Source organism: Amblyomma americanum, chromosome 5 (assembly GCF_052857255.1).
Source record: "Amblyomma americanum isolate KBUSLIRL-KWMA chromosome 5, ASM5285725v1, whole genome shotgun sequence".
Classification (NCBI taxonomy): domain Eukaryota; kingdom Metazoa; phylum Arthropoda; class Arachnida; order Ixodida; family Ixodidae; genus Amblyomma; species Amblyomma americanum.
Window position 1 is genome coordinate 58,602,642 of NC_135501.1, and position 22,836 is coordinate 58,625,477.

A 22,836-nucleotide genomic window follows, 5' to 3' on the forward strand; every position below is an offset into this window, starting at 1 on the left:
CGTGGTCTATAAGTCCGGTCGGCTACACACCCATGCTGATTGCCTCTCCCGATATCCCGTTGACTCTTCTGACCATTCTGGCAGTGATTGCACCACTGACCTGTTCTCGCTCTCTGATATTACTCACTTCGGCGACGAGCAGCGACGGGATATCGAGCTCCGCTATATTATTGACCGCCTCAACTCCTCCCCATCTGATCCTGCTCTGCGCCGGTTTGTGCTGCATCATGGCACTCTATACCGCAGAAGCCTGAACCCCGCCGGCCCCGACCTCCTGCTCGTTGGGCCAAAGCGCCTGCGCACCGATGTTCTCCACGAGCTCCATGACCTCCCCCATTGCTGGACATCTGGGTGTCTCGCGTACTTACGCCCGCGTGCGTCGTCCCTCCCTTTGACCCCGCCTCTACCAGTACGCACGCCGCTATGTTCGTGCCGGCGACCAGTGGCAGCGCCGGAAACGTCCTGCCACATTCTCAGCGGGTATGCCCCAACCTGTTGATGTGCCCCTGAACCTTTCCATCGTTTTGGCTTGGATCTTTAGGGTCCGCTTCCTGAGTCCACCTCCGCAAACAAATGTATTGCAGTTGCCACCAATTATGCCACTCGCTGCGCAATCACGTGGGCCCTCTCCACCAGTACTGCTACTGACGTTGCCGACTTTCTCCTGTACGACCTCATCCCCCGACATGGTGTACTTCGCCATCTCTCACCAACCGCGGCCGTTGCTTTCCCTCTAAAGTTGTCGACGACATTCTCCGTTCCTGCTTGACTAAACATAAGTTTTCCATCGCCTATCATCCCCAAACCAACGGCCTCACAGAGCGCCTCAACCTCACTCTCATGGATATGCTCGCAATGTAAGTTTCCCCGGACCATGTGGGCTGGAACATTGCCCTTCCAAACGTAACCTTCGCCAACAGTTCTTCCCGCCATGACACTTCCGGTTACTCACCGTTCTATCTTTTGTACGGCCATGAGCCCCAATTACCATTGGACACGCTGCTTCAGACATATCCTTTAGCGCCTTCTAAAATCCACACGACGCAATTGCCCGGGGCGACCACGCCTGCCAGCCGGCTAGATACCGACTACAGTCATCGCAGGCCTCACAGCAGGACTACTACGACCGCCTCCATCACATGGTAACTTTTTCCCCTGGAGTCCTCGTCTTGCTTTGGTCGCCAACACGCCGCGTCAGGCTGTGCGAAAAACTTCTGTCCCAGTATGTTGGCCCATACCGTGTGCCAAGCCAGGTCACCGCTGTCACCTACGAGATCGCCCCGGCCTTCCCGGAGACCATCTCCCGTGCACATCAGCGTGACGTTTTTCATGTCTCTAGCCTGAGGCCCTACCTCTCGTCATCCTCTGCCATGGCGTAATCTCTACAACCAGACAATGTTTTTGCGGCCAGGGGCCGTGCAACGAATATTCTTGGTGAGGACGAGGTGAACGAAGTGCCTCGTAGGTGCGCGTGCTCCGGGTTTGGGTGCTCTGTGCTGTGCTCTGTGTGGGCCCTGTGCTCTTGAACTGTCTGCTGTGCCCGGGGAATTCTTGCGTCGTTCCCGTCTTGGACCACGTAAGAATATGCTTCGCTTTTCTTTGAGCTGGTGAGCGCGCTCAGTGTTTCGCGTTGTTTTCCTTACGGCACGTGCAATTTCCTGCGTAGAGAAAAAGGAGCGCTGCCCGAACGAAGTAATCTTCTATGCATATCATGTCAATAATAAACTAAGAGATATCATAACTCTTGACTGTTTCTTTACGAAGCGAAAATGTCTTTATTCGATTCCTTGTCGCGAGATAAACGCAGACAATTCTGCTCAACTACTGACGCTCTTTTTTATTGACAAGGACATAAACGGCGGTGTTGGTGAATGAATATAGCGCCGGCTACTACTTTGCGCACAATTGAGGAAACACACTTGAACTGCCGACAGTAAGCTCAACAAAGCAAAGCTACAACAAATAATACAATGGATCTTGCATGTGGTGGTCGATTGTTTGCAACGGTGCACGTACGCGCAGACGTTTTGGACAAATGAAAGTGCAGCGATTAGTGCACTCGTTGGTTGCTTGCACTACTTCATTGGATGTTACACTTACGCCAGAGTCCCCTTACTAGCACATATAGGTCATCTAAATACGGAGCTTTTAAAGCCTCCTCGCACCCTTGGCGCAACAGTTTTAAGTAGAGAAGGGGCTCGAATCTAGCTAGTGCAGCTGCCTACAGAAACGATAACGAGTCATCTGATAAAAGAAACTCTGTCGTGTTTCACGTATATAGTGGAGAAGAGGAGACGGCTGTCGGCTTGGTGACCATCATTTGTTGTGTTCCTGTGTTCCCCTTACATTTTCTAAAAAAAATCATTAACTCAGCCAGCAGCAAAAGCCAGAGGCCTTTAGATGGCTAGAAGACGCTCATCGGCCGTGGCGTCACCGCGGCGTGAACTTGATCCTGAGACCCGTTCCAGGCCGCAGCATCATTTCCACCGAGAGCGCCACCTGGTCTCGCTGGTCAAGCGACCGGACCGGAAGGCGGCGGAGGATATTAGCCACCACAATCTTCTCCTCGGCCAGTGCGAACCTCTGACCTGAAACATAGAGAAGAAAAAAAAGGCAGCTGAACAATGGCACCGGTATCTAATCTGTGCGGAATACTGCAGGTAATGTTTGCAACATTTGAGTCAGTGCAAAAGGACGAATGTTTGACTCGTAGAAACGCCCCGCGTACTTCTGCCCCCCCCCCCCCCCCGCCTTCACTTCTCCCACAATTTTTGGTTCCCTTCGGCGAAAATCAATCAGCATGTTGGTCCGCCGACAAAAAGGAAGCCCTCCCAGCAATTCGTAAGGGCAGTCGTTGATAACAGTTAATTTCACACTCACTTTAGTTGATCGGAATTGAACAAGTACTTCAGTTTCTCCCGCAGGCGACAACAAATCCCGACCGATTCCTTTGATGGAGGTAGTGCGCTCAATTGATTTTCCTTTGCTAGGTATTTTGGCCGCCAAGCTGTAAGAAATTACGTACACGGAGGCTCTGGTGTCAATCAAGTGGGTGGTCTTCGTGTTATTTGCCTCGACTGAGCCTGTGAGGAGCAGGTTCTCGCTCATCAGACATACTGGACTGCTTGGCTGACCACCTAGGCCCGGCTGCTCCCTTTTCACGAGTTGGGACATTGATCGGCGCACGCATTTCTTTGCTCGCGGTTTTCGTCTCTTCATCGTAGGCGACAGTTACGAGCTGCGTGGCCGCCTCGATTGCAGCAGTTGCACCGTGGTCCTCCGTCGTCGGCACGTGACGTCCTCGGGGGCCAAGGGGCACGGGCACGAGACAGTTCTTGCTCGATTGTTTTTAACCGCGCGGATAACGACACCAAGGAGGCGGCAGACCATTCAAATTTCTTCTCACCTGCGTGCCTCTGTTGCTGCCGTGGGATGCCGCCGTGCAGGTGGGCAGCACGGGAGGCTGGCCGGAAACAAGTGAAATTGCAAGGCTCTGCTGTCGGTGTGTGCTGCAGGGATGTCTTATCCCCAAGCGTTATGCTCGGTCGCGAGGTAGGTGGCGCTGGCTTGGGTCGACAGCCCTCGAGCAGCGAGCCCAACCAGCGCAGCTTGGCTGAGGCGCTGCAGTATGTGCCAAGAATCTGCAGAAGTGCTCGTGTTGGAGATTATCATCTTCTCCATTGTAGCCGGCTGGAGGCTCCGCAGCAAGTGACGCAGTCGATCCTCTTCCGACAACTTGGCGTCAACCCTCGCACTCAGCAGCAGAACGTCATAAAAGTACTGCTCCGGAGAATCTGATGGCAGCTCCACCCGGTTTTGCAGGCGTAAGTAGGCGATTTCCGCCGCGTGGCGGCTTCTGAAGCAAGTCTTGAAATTTGCCGCTCATTCGCTCCACGAACTTCGCGCACCAGTGAGTAGCGTTGTATGCCATTTTTTGCACCGCCTTCCAAAGAAAGACAAAGGCATTTCACCTTAGTGTCGTTCTCCCATGAGTTCAGCGAAGCGACGTCCTCGTAGCAAGTTAGCCACTCCGCCACGGACTCCTCCGGGTTTCCGCTGAACGCAGGCGGGGGGATGGACAGCCTCGGTTGTGGGCTCGTCATCGTAGCGAAGACCGCGGGCATCTGGCTTTGCTCACTCCTGAGATTGGGGCCCATTTCTAGTAGAGCGGGTCGTCGTCGTCGGCACCACGCAATCTCCACCAATTGTAACGAAGCGTGCTTCCATGCTGGGACGAGGGCTCCGCCGCATCCAAGAATGCACCAGCACACGTCGAAGAGATGAATTGATCAACTTGATTTCGTAAATTTAGTCCGAATGTTTTTGTCAAACTTACACACTGAGACAAAATATCTGAGATTACATAGCAAAACAGTCAGTCATACCCAGGGGCACGTAACATCTTCGGAGTGGAGGTGTCGCGCAGCAACCGGAAGGCAGCCGTTCCTCTCTCGAGTCCCTTGGCGTTGAAAAACCTCCTCTTAAATGCACTTCACAAGCATTCTGGCGACCCTTCTTTCGCTCAATCAAAAGAAGAAAAGCCGCTACCGAATACGACCAGAGGAGCTTCGACAGCATTCTGGGGACTCTTTTCGGGACCAATTAGACAAATTAGAAAAACCGTTATCGGAACCAATCAGATACGAGTCTTTTAAGACATGCCGACAGCAGACACATACACTTTCTAAAACAAAAATAAACAAAAATATCCAGCGGCGCCAGCCAGCACCCTTGTAATGCACGCGCGTTTCTCTATATGTGTTGTGCGACAGCCAGGCGCCGAAGCACAACGGCTAACCAAACGCTTACGGCAGAAGGCGGGCGAAAGACCCTGCACGGCAAAAAAATAGGGAAGACGGCGAAGTTGGGAAGCACGCGGGGCGCTCAACAGGGGAGCTGTGTCTTCTTTGCAACAAGAAGGACCCAACTAAACCAAGAGAATTGGCGCTAATGACGCCCTCTGCTCGTCAGTTCCCGGCTCCAACAAATTGCGCACAAAACTCTAACTCGCTATGAGACAATATCGCGCGAGCGTCGACTTCCCGGCGTAGTGACGCCCAGTAGAAGCTGAACGGAAATCAGGCGAGGCAACGAGCACGCGCACCTGATCATGCCACAGGAATTGCCGCCGTCTCCTTGTCTGTTCTTCGTGCGAAGCAAGAGTTAGGGCCGAGTTTTGACAGCGTTTGTTTTGTGTTTTATCTGCTGAGTGTTACTGGCCGTGGGTTGGTGGAAACAGTGACTTTCCGAGCACGACGCTAGGCCCCAGTCTAGCCTAGCCTAGCCTAAACAAGAATCCAGTTGCAATAGTGACTTGCGAAAAAAGAGGACCCTCGGCATTGGCGCACTACAATTGGTTAACAAAAGCCCCGAAGGCGCTACCCGCAAATGGGGTAGCGCCTTCGGAGCTTTTGTTAACCAATTGTAGTGCGCCAATGCCAAGGGTCCTCTTTTTTCGCAAGTCACAATTGCAACTGGATTCTTGGCTAGGCTAGGCTATTTGTCGCAAAGATAAGCTTTTTAGATACTATATATACTCCTGGAAAAAATACAAAGGCTAAGCAACCCGCACGTGGAAAGAAGACAGCCAAAGACTCAACCCTCCAGGTGGGAGTTGCAAATGCCGACGCGGCTTGGCTGCTATAGGCCTACTGGGCCTACGCGGAGCCTCGCCGCAGCTGAGGTGACAAACATCGGGATGCCACTGGGCCCTCTGGCCGTCACTGCGACCTTTGCAAGTACCGTGCCGGACTTTTACATGACCGGCGCCAGTTTCGGTAAGGAGCCAACACCTGGAGGACACTTCAAATACGAGGACAGCCTCGGGCAGCTACCCGAGAAAAAAAAGGTGCAGCAAGAAGTCACCCCTGAAACCTTGCAATGGACGCCCCTGTCTGCAGACTACCAGGACCCCGGTTAGCGCACCACGGGCAAAGAAGGTAAGGACCACACCTGATAAGCAAGTCTCTTCTTATCCATCAGCAGCATTTAGCGTTCCTTCAGAGTGCACATCAAAAACAACAGTAAAGTTTGAGATCGCAAACATACGCACAAATATTCAAAATAGAGTGATAGACGCAGCACTTGGTACCTCAGGCTAGCAGGAAATTGTAAGCCACAGGACGTCTAGCAGTGTCACTCTCCCTTGAGCTACACTTCAGGACGCACACAAAATGTGCACATTAACACAGATTCCAGTCAAGTCCGAGGTGTACCTTCGAGTACAGACTTACTTTGCGTCAGGCCCAAACACTAAGTGATGTGTAGTCTATGACTATAGACCTCCACGATTCCCCGGAAACGCTGGCAAGAGACCTCATACCGGGAACACATACTGTGTTGGCCGCACTTTGTACGGGGAACAGCGGTACTTTTCTGGTAACATTGCAGGGACCAGAGCCTCTTCCAGATAAATTCTGCTGCAACGGCTGCATAGTGCGCCCCAAACTGTGCAAACCTAGACCATTGCACTGCTACAGGTGCCACTGAGAAGGGCATTTACAAAAATATTTTGTGCATTAGGAGTTCACCCAGACTGCGTGACAGAATCAGGTGCGGTGAAATTCAAATGCGGCCTATGCATATCTTATGATCATGACAGACATCGCTTCCTCTACATGTCCGACGAAAAAAAAGAAAGCTCGAGTTAGCAAGGGCAAGGCGACGGAAATATGCACCGTTCGTTGTTAAGAACATATGTGCTACTCAGTCGCAAGGACTGTTTGATGATGCGATTGAAGAAGAGCCTGTCCTAGAGGATCTGGAAAACAGGACGTCCTTTATTTCAGCGCTGAAGACTGTTCGACGCACAAAGTGCAGGACGCCGGAATTTACTACCGATGATATTCCGGAACTTGAGGACTAGACTCGCCAGCAAAATGAAATAGACAAGAAAATTGCAATGCTGACAGCATAAATTGTACAGCTGCGCCAGAAAAAAGCGCGTATAGCCGCATGACACAAGTAAAGTTAAGAAAAACAAAGAGACGCCTGCAGGCAGCACGGCAGAAAGATGAGTGTATGTTCCAAAATGTATTACTTTCGCTAGCACACCATTATGAGAGGCGGCGCTAGACGCACTTTGGCAACTGACACAACTCATTCAGAGCAGTATACATCATGGATAAAAATAACAGGAAAAATCGGCAAGAGCTTGCACAGTGCGACTGCAGATGGTTTTATTATAAAGTTGGGGATTTTAATACAAAGTTATTACACGGCGAGCTGCATTCATGGGCGTTCTTGCTACAGGAATAGAAGAGGTTGTGTTCTAGCACATGATATAAAGGGTACCAGTGCCGTTCCATCCCTAATAAAAGAGCAAAAACAGAGGCGGAAACTCAAAGAAAAGCTGACGTCTCCATTAGGGCCAACGTTCCCCAAACGCCACATGATTTGAGCAAGTGGTGCATACAGAGCAGGAAGTAGTTGTGGCACTCGTACGCCCAAACAAAACGACCCTGATACAATAGTCCGCGTACGGTCATCCTAGAAATACAGTAATTAATCTTGGATGGATTAAACATATCCGTCAATCATACCTTTGAACTTCATTACAAATAGGCGGAGATTTTAACGCTCTGCTACTCTGCTGGATGTGATTGTGATTCCAAAAGGAATGATAAAGTTCACATTCCCTTTACAGTAATAGCGTTTACACTGCTAAATCACCCAGTGTCACAACACTACCTGCAACACAAACACATTCACCAGATTTGACGTGGTGGAAGGGCCTGGTGCACTACAATGGAAGACAGAATTAGATGCGGAGGTAGTGATCATGTCCGCATTAGAATATGTTTCAATTTTGGATATATGAATAGAATTCGAAGAAAAGCATCTGTAACACTTTGGGTTGGCGTATGCAAGATACAAGAACTCATGCAGTCAGCCCAAATACTCTTGTGCTCATCCTTCAAACGGGCCTCAAGGATCATAACATTACATCGACAGTGAACGAAAACCAGCCACTTCCCGACCTTCACCTTCAACAACTTTAGGCAAGCCGAAAACAGGCGGAGATACAGGCTGCTCGGCATAATGAATACGCGCAAAGAAAAACTGAGGTAAACCATTTGACGGCGCAGGCACATGGCTATGAACAGCAGCTGGTTCATATGAGGTGGAACGACTGGTGCAGTCGTTTGCGCTCAGAAACGACCAACACGGCCCTCTGTAGGACTTTCCATGGCTTGGAAAATGGGAAGCAGGTCAAAGATTATGCAGAGGGCAACTCGCCTTACAACTAACGCCTGAAGAGTTTGCAGATCGGGCTTCAGTCTTTCTCTTCCCCAATCATGCGCACCATCCGGCTGGTCAAAGGACGCGGTTGATGAAACGCGCATAACATCAGCATTTACTCAATTACAGTTATTGGCGGCTATCAAAGACGCGAGTTGCAAAACTGCGCTTGGACATGACGATGTACCTCATGATGTCTTCAAGAGCTTAGGAGATGCAACTAAGAAACTTTGGACGTCATAAATCAAGTGTGGCCATGAGAGAGAAATATTCTACTGAACTGGAAACACTCTGTGGTGGCCCCAACACTAAAGACTAAAACCTACCACAAGCCAACAATTTTTGCGGCCTATCTCGCTAACTCCCACAATTTGCAAGATCTATGAATGCCACGCGCCTATCATGGTGGTTGGAAAGTGCACGAAAACACCATGTACGACAAATTGGGTTCCGTACAAGCCTTGGCAAAAAACTGTTCGCTATACTGGCTGAATTGGTAATACATATGTCGCCTCATAGCCACCTTGTGCCCACTGTGGTGGCTACCGACGTGGCGAAGGCGTACGATAACGCGCTACATGCCGAGCTCCTGGAAAACATGGAACGTATGGACATTCCATTAGAGGTCATAAAAGCAGTGTATAATCTTTTCAAGTACAAGACGTTTTCTGTCCGGGTATCCGTTCAACAAATTGGCAATTACATCTGAAACAGACGAATGCCACGAGGTTCAGCTTTAGCACTTTTGGTGTTTAATATGGCACTCATACAATTGGCGTAGAAATTAGCTGAAATACCAGACGTGCAGTTCATTATTTGCGCAAGCGATGTCACGTTTTGGTCTGCCCAAAACACATATTGAAACAGATTTTTTATCTGCAAAAGGCCTCAAATATACTAGATTAGTATGTCCGTGATGCAGGCCTGGAACCGTCACCACCAAAGTCCAGCTACATTGATGTTGCAAACAAGAATGGATGAAAGCAATTGCAACTAAAAATGTTACGCTAAAGATTGTAAATCAGTCATTGCAGAAGGTAGATTAGTTGAGAGTCTTTGGCCTGGACATTCATTAATCTCGTAAAGGAACACGATGGTTCCATAGGATGAAAAAAGCAGGAGCGACTTCCTTGAACTTGATCGGACGCATTTTGTCCAGGGGAGCAGGAGCCGGAACGGTAAAGGCAAGGCATCTTGTACGATGGGTGCTTCAGCCCAGGATGCTCTACCACGCCCAGTTCTTGCGACTAACGAGGCGACAATGGGCGGAGTTGGAAACAATAAATGGGAACCCAATGCGCCACATCCCGACCTTGGCAGAACTAAACCCATCTCGGTTCTCCAAGAATTTCCGCAGCTACACACACTTACAGAATCAAGTGATCAGCGAGAAGCACCAAAAAATCTCAAGCGGAAGTACGTTATGCCCATAGCATCCTTGTACAATACGGTGAATGAAGTGAATTGATAAGTGGTTGGCGAAGAACGAACGAGTTTTATTAAGCGTTAGTAGTTTCTATAGCGTCTTGGCCCGTGACATCACCGAGACCACTGCCGATAACAGATGGCGGTTGGTCGGTGAACCTCGTACAAGCACGGCACGTGTCAGTAGCGCCTGTGGGTTAACAACAGTGACAGTGCAAATACCTAATGTGACTGGACCACTCCATTGGAATTTACGACTATTACTGCAGACAAGACGACTAACCTTCGTCGTAAAGAGAGCATCGGAACAAGACATCTGGTTGATGTGTGTCGAGGAAGAAATATTGCTATACGGACGCTTCGATTATAGAGAAGCGCGAGAAGATTAAGCGTGGTAGAACAGCAAACCAGCAGAGAGCTAAACGTACATCATGAAAACGTATCAGACCATCCGGATCTTTTTGTGAAGAAACTTTATGCAATAAGCTAGGCTATGGAGGCTATAAATAAAATAGAGCGTATAACAGAAGCCCATATCTGTACAGCCTAATTAGCAGCCATAAAACAACTGAAAAAAGTGACAAAGAAGCTCTGGGACACTCAGGGGATCCATGCCCTCAACAAGAAAACAAAGATACGCATCCAGATACACTGGGCACAAGACGATGCTCAGAAAGCTGAGCATAGAAAGTAGGAAATCTTACAAACCACGCTCCAAACCCTAATGGATTTTCCACCAAGCTCTATTTTGATGCCAGCGCCGCTCTCTCCATGTTAGCATTCTCCTTAAAAAAGGTGCACGTACCTTCACCTCCGTGCATTTTCCCCCTTCCTCATAACCTAATGTGATTGAAGGAGGTATCTCTTAGAAGGATCAGTGCTGGGGCTGCCCTTACCCGTCGGTCGCGTGCCCATGGGGCGCTGAAGAAGGTGCACGACCCACCGCCAGCCTGAGGCGTTCCACACCGGCTGCAGAGGTGGATGTCGCCACTTGCCCAGGACTTTGCAGGGACACGGGCCTCAAACAGGAATATTACAGAAAGCGGGACTAGGGTCGACAAGGAAAGAGTATATCTAGGAGTGGCTCACCGGCAAGAATAAGAGAAGGAGCCTTCTCCGCTGGCTGCATGAAAACACCTTAAAGGTTTTCCTTTAGTATACAGCGAACACAAAATATGCCTTTATGGCATGTATGCGAAATAAAAAAAACAGAGATGCCATTAGCGCTATTTTTAGCCGATAAAAATAATTTTCGCAGCTTCTTGGGGCTCTCAGCCATAAAAGCGGATGATCGGCAGGGGTTGCTTCCCAGAAATACGAACAGCCCAGCAGACGACGCTTACTTACTCCAGGAGCAGGAATTACGGCCATTCTCTTGCCTTCGCATACTTTCTCCCCTCTTCTTCCATTGCAACAGCGCCGGGCAGTCGACGCTTGCCTGATGTTATTTTAAAAAATGGAAGGGTGTACAGCCGGCCAAATCTTTAGCTAGGGTGCGTGACGGCCGCTTTTCAGCACTCACGCGCTTTGCGAATGGTGCAAATTTGCGAAAAGCTCAATATTAAGCAGGGAATTAGTGAGACAGTGCTTCGATGTGATATTTTGAGACGTTTGCTCCGTGATAAGCTGATGGAGCACAGAAAACGCGACCGTCCGACAGCCAGCCTAAGATATGGCCGGCTATACATAGGGCAGACGTGGCGACTCATAAACGCGCGTTTTAAAGAACGCGAGTACAATGTCCGAAGGCGCCCGTGTAAGGGCAAATAGACGTGCACCGCAAGGTCTCCAGCTGCGCTCCCCAGCACTTTCGGCAGAGGTCCAGAAAACAACACATTTGCATGATATGCTCGAGGCTTGCTCGGGTGCGCATCAGAAGGAACACGGCTAAAGCGAGCAAATAAAGACAAGCTGCTTGAAATCTAACGTACTACTGGCATCAAGTTTAGAACTGAATGTGACTTCCATCGCACTCAAAAATCATAGTCAAGCTGCGGGATTTAATCCCGACAATTGTTTTCTTGCAGCAAACAGCAGGAAACGTGCAGAACGAAAGAAGCGGATGGGGACACGGCGCTGCTACAATTGAAAATTTAGTGCACGAGTCTCGTGCGTTATATAGCGCGAGGTTCAAATGAAACACGGGCAAAGTTTAAAGGAAAGTGGCGGCTGGGTAATCGATATGTGGTGATCGTCGTGGCGGACGCTCTGTCAGATAGATCTTTCTTTGTCAATGGTGCCGATAGAGTTCTTCCAAAATTTTATCCCAAATGCTTCGATAATCTCCCCAGCCGCATGTTCCTTGTGCTTCACAACGACGCACGCTATGACATGCGCGTATAGCGTTTACAGTCACGACTGTGGGGCAAGTTGGCCTCTGAAGACCATTTTTTGTGCATCTCCATGGTTTTAGAATCGCTCCTCACTAAGGCATCTGCCAGGTTGTTTCATGTTTTCTTTCATGCAGGGTAGCGACACACATAACACAACCTCCTGTCCACAAGTTTCAAAGGGATTGCGGAGATTGGTGGTGCATCCCCGTGGCAAATGCTCTTCGTGGCTCTCTCGCGCTCCCTATACCATTACAACGATGCAGAAAATACAACGTTTCCAACGAATACATCGGCAATGTTTTTGTGACTAAAACTGAAGAGACGTATGTATTAAATAACGAGCCTTCTGATGTTTTTTTTTCTTTTGCCGTTAAGTACCATTATTTGTCCGCTTCTTGTTTAGTAGGCTGGCGGACACAGTCGAAAACAACTGTCGTCGTTAAGCAGTGGCTAGAAGACGCGAAAACACACTTTGACATCGGTGGTTTCGAAGATCATGGAATGAATTTTGAATCTTATCCCGAATCCCGCCCCCAGAAATTGCAGGGAAAAATCTAAGCTCAGCCTTACCTGAAGGGTATGACGCGATAGCGCAATGGGTTAGTTCTCATATAAGCCGAAGGTCACTGTCTATTTTACATTCATAGATCACTGGGAGTCCTCATATTCTTCCTGGCGCAATGTTGCAGTAGTTAAACGATGTGCCGCTGCCCTATTTTACCCTCATAGATAACTGGGAGTCCTCATGCTACTCCTGGGGCAATGGTACACTGGTTAAACGATGTGTCACGGCCCTGCGATGGCAGGTGTTCCAAGTGGTTGGCCCAGCGTAGCCCAGGTTGCCCTTCCGGAGCTAACAATCATTAATTCCACTACCACCTGCGCGGTGCACAGTTTTCTCACTATACGTTGGGCAGGTTGTGATGACGTGGTAAGGTCAAGTGACCTTGGTGCCCAAGTCCTTCCTGGGTTGCTCTGTCGAAACCACCTGAAACAGCCAAGCCCGTGATTTTTCGCTCACAGCGCCAACCCGTATTTTCTCGAAGAGAGTGCTTTCACGTTATCGCGTCAAAATTGGCAGAGGCGGTGCCATTGGGGAAGAATACTTATTTGTTTGGCCTCAATACGCCAGCCGACATGATGTAGTCAGATGTGTAGGGTTAAGCGTGAGAATCTATGGTACCGTTACTGGAGCTTCATGTATGTAAGCTGCTGCGCTAGTCGGTGTGCCACATGACCGTGAGAGAGCTGAGGGCTGGAAGAGCGCCACGTACCGATGCAGTTCCTCGGCCCGGCCGAGAAAGGAACGTAGGCGTACGGGTGGCGTCCCTTAGAGTTCTGTGGGAAGAAGCGCTCCGGGTGGAACTCCTCGGACTTCGGCAACACCGCCGGATCCCGGTGTAGGAAGTACGGGGCTACCAAGATAACGGAGCCCTTTGGGAGCGTTGTACCGCCTGGAAACATGAAAGCAGCCACTTCGGGGGTCATATATGCAAACAGAAAGGAAAGCGAGGCCAGTGTGAAAGTAAAAATAAACGCATGTGGCTATTTATCTTCCAAGGTGATCCGTTTACTTCCAGCATGGAGGGCGTTACAGCGACTCCGAAAAGTATACTTTATGGGCAGGGTGAAGAAGCTCGCTCAGTCACTAAAGAACACCTGAAAGGACCAATGCGGTGGCTAAGTGGCCTGGGCGAGAGGCGGCTGAAACCAAGATGCCGCGTTCGACCATGGCGGCGGAGGACGTGTTTAAATGGGAGCGGAATGTGGAAACAAGACCGATGTGCAGTGCAATGTCGGCGCAAGTTGTAGGACCCGAAGTGGTCTAATTTACTCCACAGCCCTGCACTCCAGCGTTCATTGTATCGCATCTAACACTTCTCGAGGTTTTACCGCGCCAATTAAAATTTTTATACTTGCAGTACTCCGGAATAAAACACAGCTCTCCTACATGGTGCATAGGATCGAAATTTTCTTTTCTAACATTAGTTGTTATTTCCCAGAGCGTGTGAAATCCCACTCTACTGTACTTACTGCTATATTTGTCGATATGTTGCATAAGTTGACTCTATAACTTTGGGAGCCTCAAGTGTCGCATAAATTGACTCTATAACTTTGGAAGCCGCCAGAGGAAAAAAAAAAACTTGTCCGACTGTTACGGTACTCCCTAACGGAAATTTGAGTCCCGCCTGATTTTGCAAAGTACTGAAGTAGAAACTTGCACGACGGTTAAGGTACCCTTTGGATTACACTGCTTTTGCCGCACAACGCCTCTAAGCTATCCCACTGGTCGAGCGCTCCTTAGTGGTGCAGAACGGCACAGTGTGACCCTTGCCCTGTTGAGGTGTCCTCTCTGTTCATTGAGAGAACGCTTTGAAAGGTGCTTTTCCAGGAGCTTCTCTGATTGCTTCAAGGTGGAACGCTGAAGCCACAAACGACGCGCTTTCGTTCGGTGAGGGTCACGAGGTGTATGGCCCGCACATTCAGGGTAGAGTGTTTTCGTTCACATGGTAAACGGCGCGGACTCCTGTAACGGCCCCCGTAGAAACCAATAAACGTGCAGGTTGATGGTTCGACTGCGGAATCCTGGCTGACTGAAGCTACGGCAAACAGTTTTGTGGTAGATCTTACTCTGATTAGGGCATAATCAACCAAAACTGTGGAGAAATTAAGGGGCCCACACTCTGCAAGGAATGCTCTCGCTTGGGGAAAGCAAAGGGTCTTTTTTTTCATAAACTATTTTCTGTGTGCCACCCGAAACGAAGTAACTGTAGGGTTACCGGCCTGCTACGGCATCCACCGCTGTCTCTTTTGCGCCCGTGCTTCCGATGCACGCTGTATGCAAGACGACTATCGGCCAAGGCGTTTAGGAGGTCGGCGCAAACTAAGCGCGACGCCTCTGGCCTGCCCCGCCGTCCCCTCCTCCTTAAATTTCCACCCCACTTTTCCGCCGCTACTGCCTCTTCCAGCTTTTACATTTTCGCCCTCCTTTCTTTGCAGCCCTACTTCCATCCTTCACCGTGACATTTGTTTTGCTATATCTGTGTCGGCTACGCCCTCAACGACGTACACGCCAGGAACAGGCGCCTAAGGGCTGCGTTCAAAAATGTTTGAATGTAATGTTACTCGGTGAAGGAAAGTAAGGGGATGCCATGGCGTAAATATTGCGACCGGTACATTCTTCTGGTAAATATCACAACGGTCGCTTCAGAACAATGAAATGCCACCATGCAGTATAAGATCTTTGCCTTTTGAGAAATGCTCAGTTGTGCATTCCTATCTGTCTGTGATGATAGGACTCTCCAGTATGTGGAAGGGCCGTACGATGCACCGACATGCCGCAACACCGCGATGATCAAATTCTGTTTCGAGCGCTGGGCTGTTGCAGCGAGGCGTCGATGCTGTGCTGAGCGAACCTGCAAGCTCGCTACACTAAATTAGCGTGTGTGTGCTTCCCAGAAATTTTGTTTGATGGGGGGGGGGGTAGTGATGGTGCATGTTGTGCACGTATTATGTGATCCGGAGGTTTGAGGCACGCGCCTGTACGTCTTTTTAATATCTCCATACTTTTCTAACCCAACAAATAAAAAGGAATGCGTCGATGGAAAAGTTATGTAATGTGGCCGACTGCGAAGCTCATCTAAACGCGTAGCCGCGGATTAGGATCCCGCTAGAGGGCTTATTATATGCTTTTTTTCTGCTTTCTCAGGGGCTCGTCACTGACAAATGGCGGCCGCCGCGTTTCCTTCGCAGAAGCGTCCTAATGCTAACGCATTAAAAAAGCTCTCTTTAAAACTTGACAGCGGAAATTGTAAGGTGTAACAGCTTTTATTGTTTTCTTGTCAGTGCTTCTCCCTATAAGAAGTTTTGTAAATTCCGAACTCCAGCTTCCTATATTAAAAACGAAACCTTTATATTGGATCATCGGCTACGGTTTGGCTCCATTTTGCATTTGGTAAAGACCCCGTTTTAACGGAGGCAAAACGCTAGGCAACGCATAGATTCCTGTTCACTTAAAGGGTATAGTACAACATTTGGCACAAATAATTGCTGTTCCCTCATTTTGGCTTATCTAATACAATGTTGGTTTAAAGCAAAAATAAATTCATAGATAAATTGTTATTGTTGTACGAAATTAAGAATCGTGTTTCATCAGCAGCAGTACCAACATCCTGACTACACCAAGTGGAGGACAAAAACGTCTCGAATATTTTGCCATGTAACCCGGTCCCATGGCAGCATATCTCTGCACTCTTCCTAATCTCATGCGTCCAGCTAGCCTTCTGTCCATCTTAATACGCCTGCCTTCCCTTGGAATCTATTCCGTTACCCTTATGAACACGGGTTATCTTGCCTTTGCATTACATGGCGTGGCCAAGGCCATTTCTTGCTAGGCAGGGCAGGTAATGTCAAATTTCCGCACCCACACTAAGCAGATCAAATATTTTCCTGTAGGTATTTAAGCGTTTTTCAGCGTTAGTGAAAATGGTGTAATTCTGGTGCCCAACTGCAACATTTGGAACGAATGCACAAAGTGCAGATATTTTTCGCAAAGGGTCAACTCGCAAAAGATAAAAAGAAACTGAAAAACAGAGCTATGTTTCTCACCCACGGTGAAAGGTTCCGTGCAGGTTCTGCTCATGAAAGGCGCAATCGGGTATATGCGAAGGCTTTCCTGAAACGAGAGCGAGAAAATACTAAAAGGTGAGCGCCATTTACTTTTGACCTTTATGGTGGTCTGCCACCTTGAACAAACTAACGTAAACGTTGCGCGCAAGTAAGGATATGAAGAACAAAGAAGTCCTGACTGTGCTTCTTTCTTCGCTATGAAGCGAAAAGAACTGTATACTGTGGCGCAATAGCGGCGGTAGTTTAAAATAAGCGGCGTAAGGATTGCAACACGTCTCCAGCGAAGTCAAATTCCCAAATGAACTGCCTGCCCGCCTCCGTACCTGCAGTTCGTTCCTGCGCGAGAAAACCACTATATTCCCTCGCAAAGCACAGCACTAGAATGCGACACCTTATCTTCATTGAAAAAACTGGCGGGGGGGGGGGGGGGGGGGTTGTTGCTTAATTTCCACCTTGAAGGGTTTAGTGCGACAGTGGTTCCTCTTGCGCACGTAGACAAGAACATTGCTACCTCTTTCACAATAAGAACAATTATGTGAAAGACCACAGGATAGAAATATAAAGCCCCGCTTCCGCCAAGCCGTACGAACGCGCCTGTGTGGCATAGCGTGGCGTTTCCATCAGCCCGAAGGTCAGGGGTTCGATTCCGGTGTAGGCCATCTAGGTGCTGTTAGTAGGAATACAGCGATTGGTCTACTGCGTAGTAGCTTGGCCGGCGACGCTTGGAACAGGAGCCGTCGTCTGCTCCGTGTTTATAGGAGCGTGAGGAGGAAAATGGGGTCCTATGGCCAGTGCTCTGGCGCGTTGCCTGCTGTTGCTCCGATCAATGAAGGTCCGATGCGCCGCTTGAGTCGCTGGGCAAGTTTCTATACGCCGCTGGTGAGCCTGGCGACATCTGTGGGAGCCGCTTTATCAGCCACCTTTTCCAGCCATCCGGATTTTTCCGTCGGCATGTTTTTCTGCGACACGGCACACACACGCTTTCGTGTAAAACACATTTTGCAAGGAATAACCGCCGCGGTGGCTAGTGGTTAGGGCGCTCGGCTACTGATCCGGAGCAGCCGGGTTCGGACCAGACCGCGGCAGCAGCGTTTCGATGGAGGCGAAACACAAAGCGACAGTGTGCTGCGTGATATCAGTTCCCGTTAAAGATCCCAGGTGGTCGAAATTATTCCGGAACCCTCCACTACGGCAGCTCAGTCTTCCTTTCCTCTTTCACTTCCTCCTTTATCCATTGCCTTAGCGCGCGGTTCATGTGTACGCCGAGATGTGAGACAGATAATGTGCCATTTCATTTCCCCCAAAACCAGTTTATTATCAATTTATTTACATTCTACTCTGATTGCATGTCTCATTAATACGTTTGATCGTCGCAGTTCGTTTGAAGAAGTCAACTTGCCTGCGTCATCGCTTTGCTTGCGTTTCGGCGGTTTGAACGGAAGCTGTCGCCGCGTATGTTTCCCTGTAGACCATACTGAGGGCCGGTGGCGTCGCTGCGTCTGTTAAGGCGCCAATATACTCCGACGTCCTCAGCGCGCGGACGAGCGCCGGTGGCGGTCGGCCACGTCCAGTCGACAACGCCGCGTGAAGCGCAAATTTGGCCCGCCTACTGTCCGACTGCTCCGACTCGACGCAGCCGCTGTGTCTGGAGAAGCGCATGCGCAGAACGTCCGACACGCCTGTCGTGGATTCGCAAAACAGCGCTGCCCATCCTCGAGACCGTTGTGCTTCCGTTGTGCGCTGTGCGCTGCGTGTCGACCAATCTACATGGCGGGTAATATGGTCTTCTAGAACATAAAGGGGGAACCCCAGTCAAGGAGGAACTGTGTAGTTTGAGATGAGCCAGTGATTCATGGGTAGGGCATTCATTTAGGACTCGTAGTCTTTTTTGAAGGCATAATCTCAGGAAAGTCGCAGTGCGGCTCTCACTTGATGGGCTGGGTGGGGCAGCTGTTCGTCGGAAGTTAAGTTGACATTTACTTCATGGCGCAGGCTCATGCAGACGACGGCAGTCACATGTCAGGCTTTATGAGCACCAACGCCGGATATCTCGTGAATGACTTAGTAATAGGTGCTCTGTGAACAGAAACGCAGCATAGTAGAAAGAGCTTGTCTATAGGAAGTTGAATATCGGTGCGCTATGCAGTGAGCCCTTGTCTTGGATCTGCGAATCTTTTTATAGAAAGACAAGCCGCGCAATCTCCTTGTATCAGACTTCTGTGGCAGAGGCCGCTATTTGCAAGTAAAACCAGCATATGAATCTGTGCTCACGTGACTAGATCCAGACATCCAGAAAGAAGGAAGGAAGGAAGGAAGAAAGAAGGAAAGAAGGAAGGAGGGAGGAAGGGAGGCAGGGAGGGAGGGAAGGAAGGAAGGAAGGAAGGAGAAAAATGGTGATGAACAAAAGGAAAGGCGCAGTATTTACCTCAATCTAAGTGTCCGTTGCGACAACGCCGGGAGAGAAGGAATGAAGGAGGGTATGAAAGAAAGAGGAGAAAAATTGGGCTTTATAATTATATATAATGAGCAAATGCGGATGGACCGAGAGTTTTAGTAGGATGAGCCTATCATTTAGAGGGCTGGAGAATAGAGTGCCTTAGTGCTAATGCGCAAGATGCAAACGTCCTTTCTGCCTTACCCACCGCGATGGCTCAGTGGTTAGTGCGCGTAAGCTACTCAGCTCGAGTTGCCCAGTACGGTCCCGGCCGCGGCGGCCGCGTTTCAATAGACGCGAAATGCAAAGGCGCCTGTGTGCTGCGCGATGTCTGCACACGTGAAAGATGTTGTCGTTGCGAATGGAGGAAGGATGATAAGGAAAATGCACGGGCCTTCTCACTGGCTCGACCTGAGCGACAATTGCTGCTACGTGCAGACAGAGGAGAGTTGAGAAGAAAGATTGAAAGAAAGACGAGCATCGAAACAGCCGCGTCCGCCGAAGGACGACGCCGGCTTTGGCAGCTGTTATCCCATTTCCAGGTTGAAGACCCCCAGGTGTCAAATTTAGTCCGGAGGCCTCCACTGTGGCATCTCTTTATCCCTTCCTTCTTTCGCACCCACCTTCCTCCCTTCCCTTACAACGAAGTTGGATTGCGGTGTCCAACGAGATGCGAGACAATTGCTGCGCCCTTTCCTTTCCCTAAAGCGGAAAACCTTGTTGCCTTTGTGTTAGCGGGTCAGGCTAACACAACCGCCGGAATAGCATGGCCCGCTGAAGCAGTTACGGTAGGTGAACGTCGCGGCTTGCGTCGAAGCGGGGGCGCTCTAGCCATCTTAACGGGGCCTCTCGCTTCACCATTTCTTGGTCCCTGCCGCATCAGGGTGTAGAGCGTACGTGACAACGAATGGTGCACGAAGCTTAACTGCGGTAGCATCACAGTCATGATCGGCGAAAAGCCGCTGACTCTATGTGTGCTCACGATCCTGCGTGCAAGAGACTCTTCCGGAGGACACTTTTACAATGTGGCTAGATTTATTGTAGTATAACTACCCTCCGCTGGGTGGCCCTTCGGGCACGCAAATAAAATTCTATCTCCCACAACCCAGCCTCCAACCTGCCGCTCACCCCCTTTCTCAAATGACCTATTCATCTGGCCGCCTACACCTACCTCCCGCCTCTCTTCGCCTCCACTAGCCCCCCCCCCCCCCACCCCCCCCCCCCCCACCCCTCTAGAAGCCCGCGCAGCAGCGGAACCAAAAAGGGACGGCAAAACAAATTAACAGACGCAATCGAAAGACGGTCAATGTAAAAGCGCTATGCTATCAATTTTCTCGCCGATTGGTCGTATAACATCGTGTGGGCTCGAAGCTTTGAAATGTTTGTTTGTTTATTTATCCTTGAAGCCGCCGGCACGCTACTGTTCACCTTGTCAGTGACCTGAGCTGAGACCAGATTTATCGAATTGTCGTACTGTGCGCAAGTGCTTCTCCTGTGTTAGAAAAACTGTATCTGCTTTCGGGGCGTTATTTCGAAAATTAGTTGTTAGCTTTAAACTGAGGGCGGGTAAGAATGGTGGTAAACCTGTCCAACAACGACAGCCGAGCACACCTGCGCTCTCGCCGCCTACGACCTGTTCTGTGTTTTGACGGCGAAATCGAGCCCAGAAAAGAATTTTTTTCAGTGCCATTTCAGTCCGCTCGTCGATTGACCACAGCGTTCTCACCATCATCTTATATCTGGTGGAGGTGTGGGATTGCTGATTTGCTGTGCCCTGGAAGATACAGCCTCGTGCTGAGTAATCCCACATTACGATGCAGCCCAGAGACCCACCCATGTTCCAAGGCCTACACACGAAGACGCCCAGTAACGGTTGAACCTGCTCGACATAGTGGCCTTGCTCAACTCCTCAACCCAGCCGCTCAACTCAGCCTCACTTCGCGACGCTTCCAAACACTGTAGGCGAGGAAGCGCTGACAACTTAACGCGTCCCACTAACAACATCGTTGGGAGACTAATATCATGAAATGACCCACGTCGTAGCACTGCGCATTCCTGGGTGAGGGCGACACGTCTTCAACCTTCGTCGAAGTTCACCTGCTGTATTTGAAACCTGTGCATAAGCACTGCCTTCCCAAGTTCGAGCACCGAGCAGGACCTATGAAATGCAGTGATTAAAGGACTTTCAATGACCGCCCATTGTTCTTCCATTGAGGTGGTTGTTGTCATACCCTTCGTCTCTGTCCGCACGAAGGTATGGGCCTGCCCAGTTTCGCCATCGACGCACCGCTACCATGCGCCGGCCAGCACCAAGGGGGATAGAAGGCTATTAACGTGAAGAAGATACCGCTTCAACACCTCCGTATCCGCTGCTGTATCACAGATTCAAGGCGACATTGAGCGGAAGGTCGCCCAGCACCTGTAGGGGAGATGTTTCATCACTGCGAAACGACGAAGTCATGATTAGCGATTATGGTGCATGACCACGCCACATCCAGTACGATGATGTCAAAGACACCGCGAAGCAACATCGAGACAGCCTCGGCTCTACGCGATTACATACACGAACTCCGGGCGCAGTCACAACAATCGAGGAAACCGTGACCCGACTCCAAAAAAAAAAAAAATCCTTGAATGCAGGGGAATGAACCACTTCCATCTCATACGTCATTAGTGGAAAGTTCGACGCTCGGCTAAAAAAGTGGTGGCCACCTGGGAGGGCCCAGAAATTCGGACCAATTGAGGCGACCTCCGATCGGGCCGATTGCTTTTTCTTATTTTCTTCACGTCCAAGGTCCGACTGACTTCTGTTGCCAAGCATCGAATTATAACCGTTGAACACATACGCACTCTCCGCCAAGGTCCCTACCATGTGTCGACGCGAGAACGCCAGGTCATCCGGGACCAAGTAGAGGGAGTGCTGTTCGGCGGCACCATACAAAGGAGAGTCCCTGAGCCGCACCGCTCTTACGCGTCAAAAATAAGGATGGGAATATTCGGTTTTGAGTTAATTGCCGCCTGTTGAACGGCATAAGCAAAAAAGACGTTTACCTTCCGCCTCAAACTGGCGATAGCCTAGACCGCATTTACGAGGCCAGATTCTTCACGTATCTGAAGAGCGGTTATTGGGAAATCGAAGCCGATGACAGGGACTGTGAGGAGAGCGTCTCCATCACTCTGAGGGCTTCTACGAGTTCTATATTGAGCTATTTGGAGTTCCTTCTACCCGAGAAACATTGAACTCTGTAGCAGACAGTATGGTCAGGCCTCAAGTGGCACACGAGCATATGTCTAGAATGTTTATGTTACCTCGTCGTCTTCGTTTCCAGCTTTTAAGATCACCGAAGTCCTGGATTCATCGACATCCATTTCAATTGTTGGGCAATGTAATTTTGTTAGGCACTGTTGTGGAAAAGTTGCACGCAATGGTCCTGTCTTCGGATACATGCGAAGCAAAATGTTTTTTTTTTTTAGTTCGTCCATCGCTCGTATCATGCAGTTAAGGCTGACATAGAAAACCAGTGTTGAACGTTTTTTAGGACAACAAAAACGCTGATAGCAAAAAAAGGCAAGCCTGCAGAGGGAATATCTGCGGATACATTGATTGTTACAGTCGTATTTTACGACGTATTAAAAACTTGCGCTCATAAACAACTTCCCGTTTAAAATTCCTATGTCTAGAATTTCTGGATGTGTAAAGGTGTTTCTTGCTTTCCCGTTGCTTGGTTGTCGGCGTCTCTTGGAAAAAGGGTCTCGGATCACATCTTCTGTAAA

General features: G+C 49.6%; 1 pseudogene; it reads right to left on the reverse strand.

The window, feature by feature from the left end:
* Window positions 1-2,430: 2,430 nt before the first annotated feature.
* LOC144133902 (cytochrome P450 4c3-like) overlaps window positions 2,431-22,836 on the reverse strand; it is a 76,788-nt pseudogene continuing 56,382 nt past the window's right edge.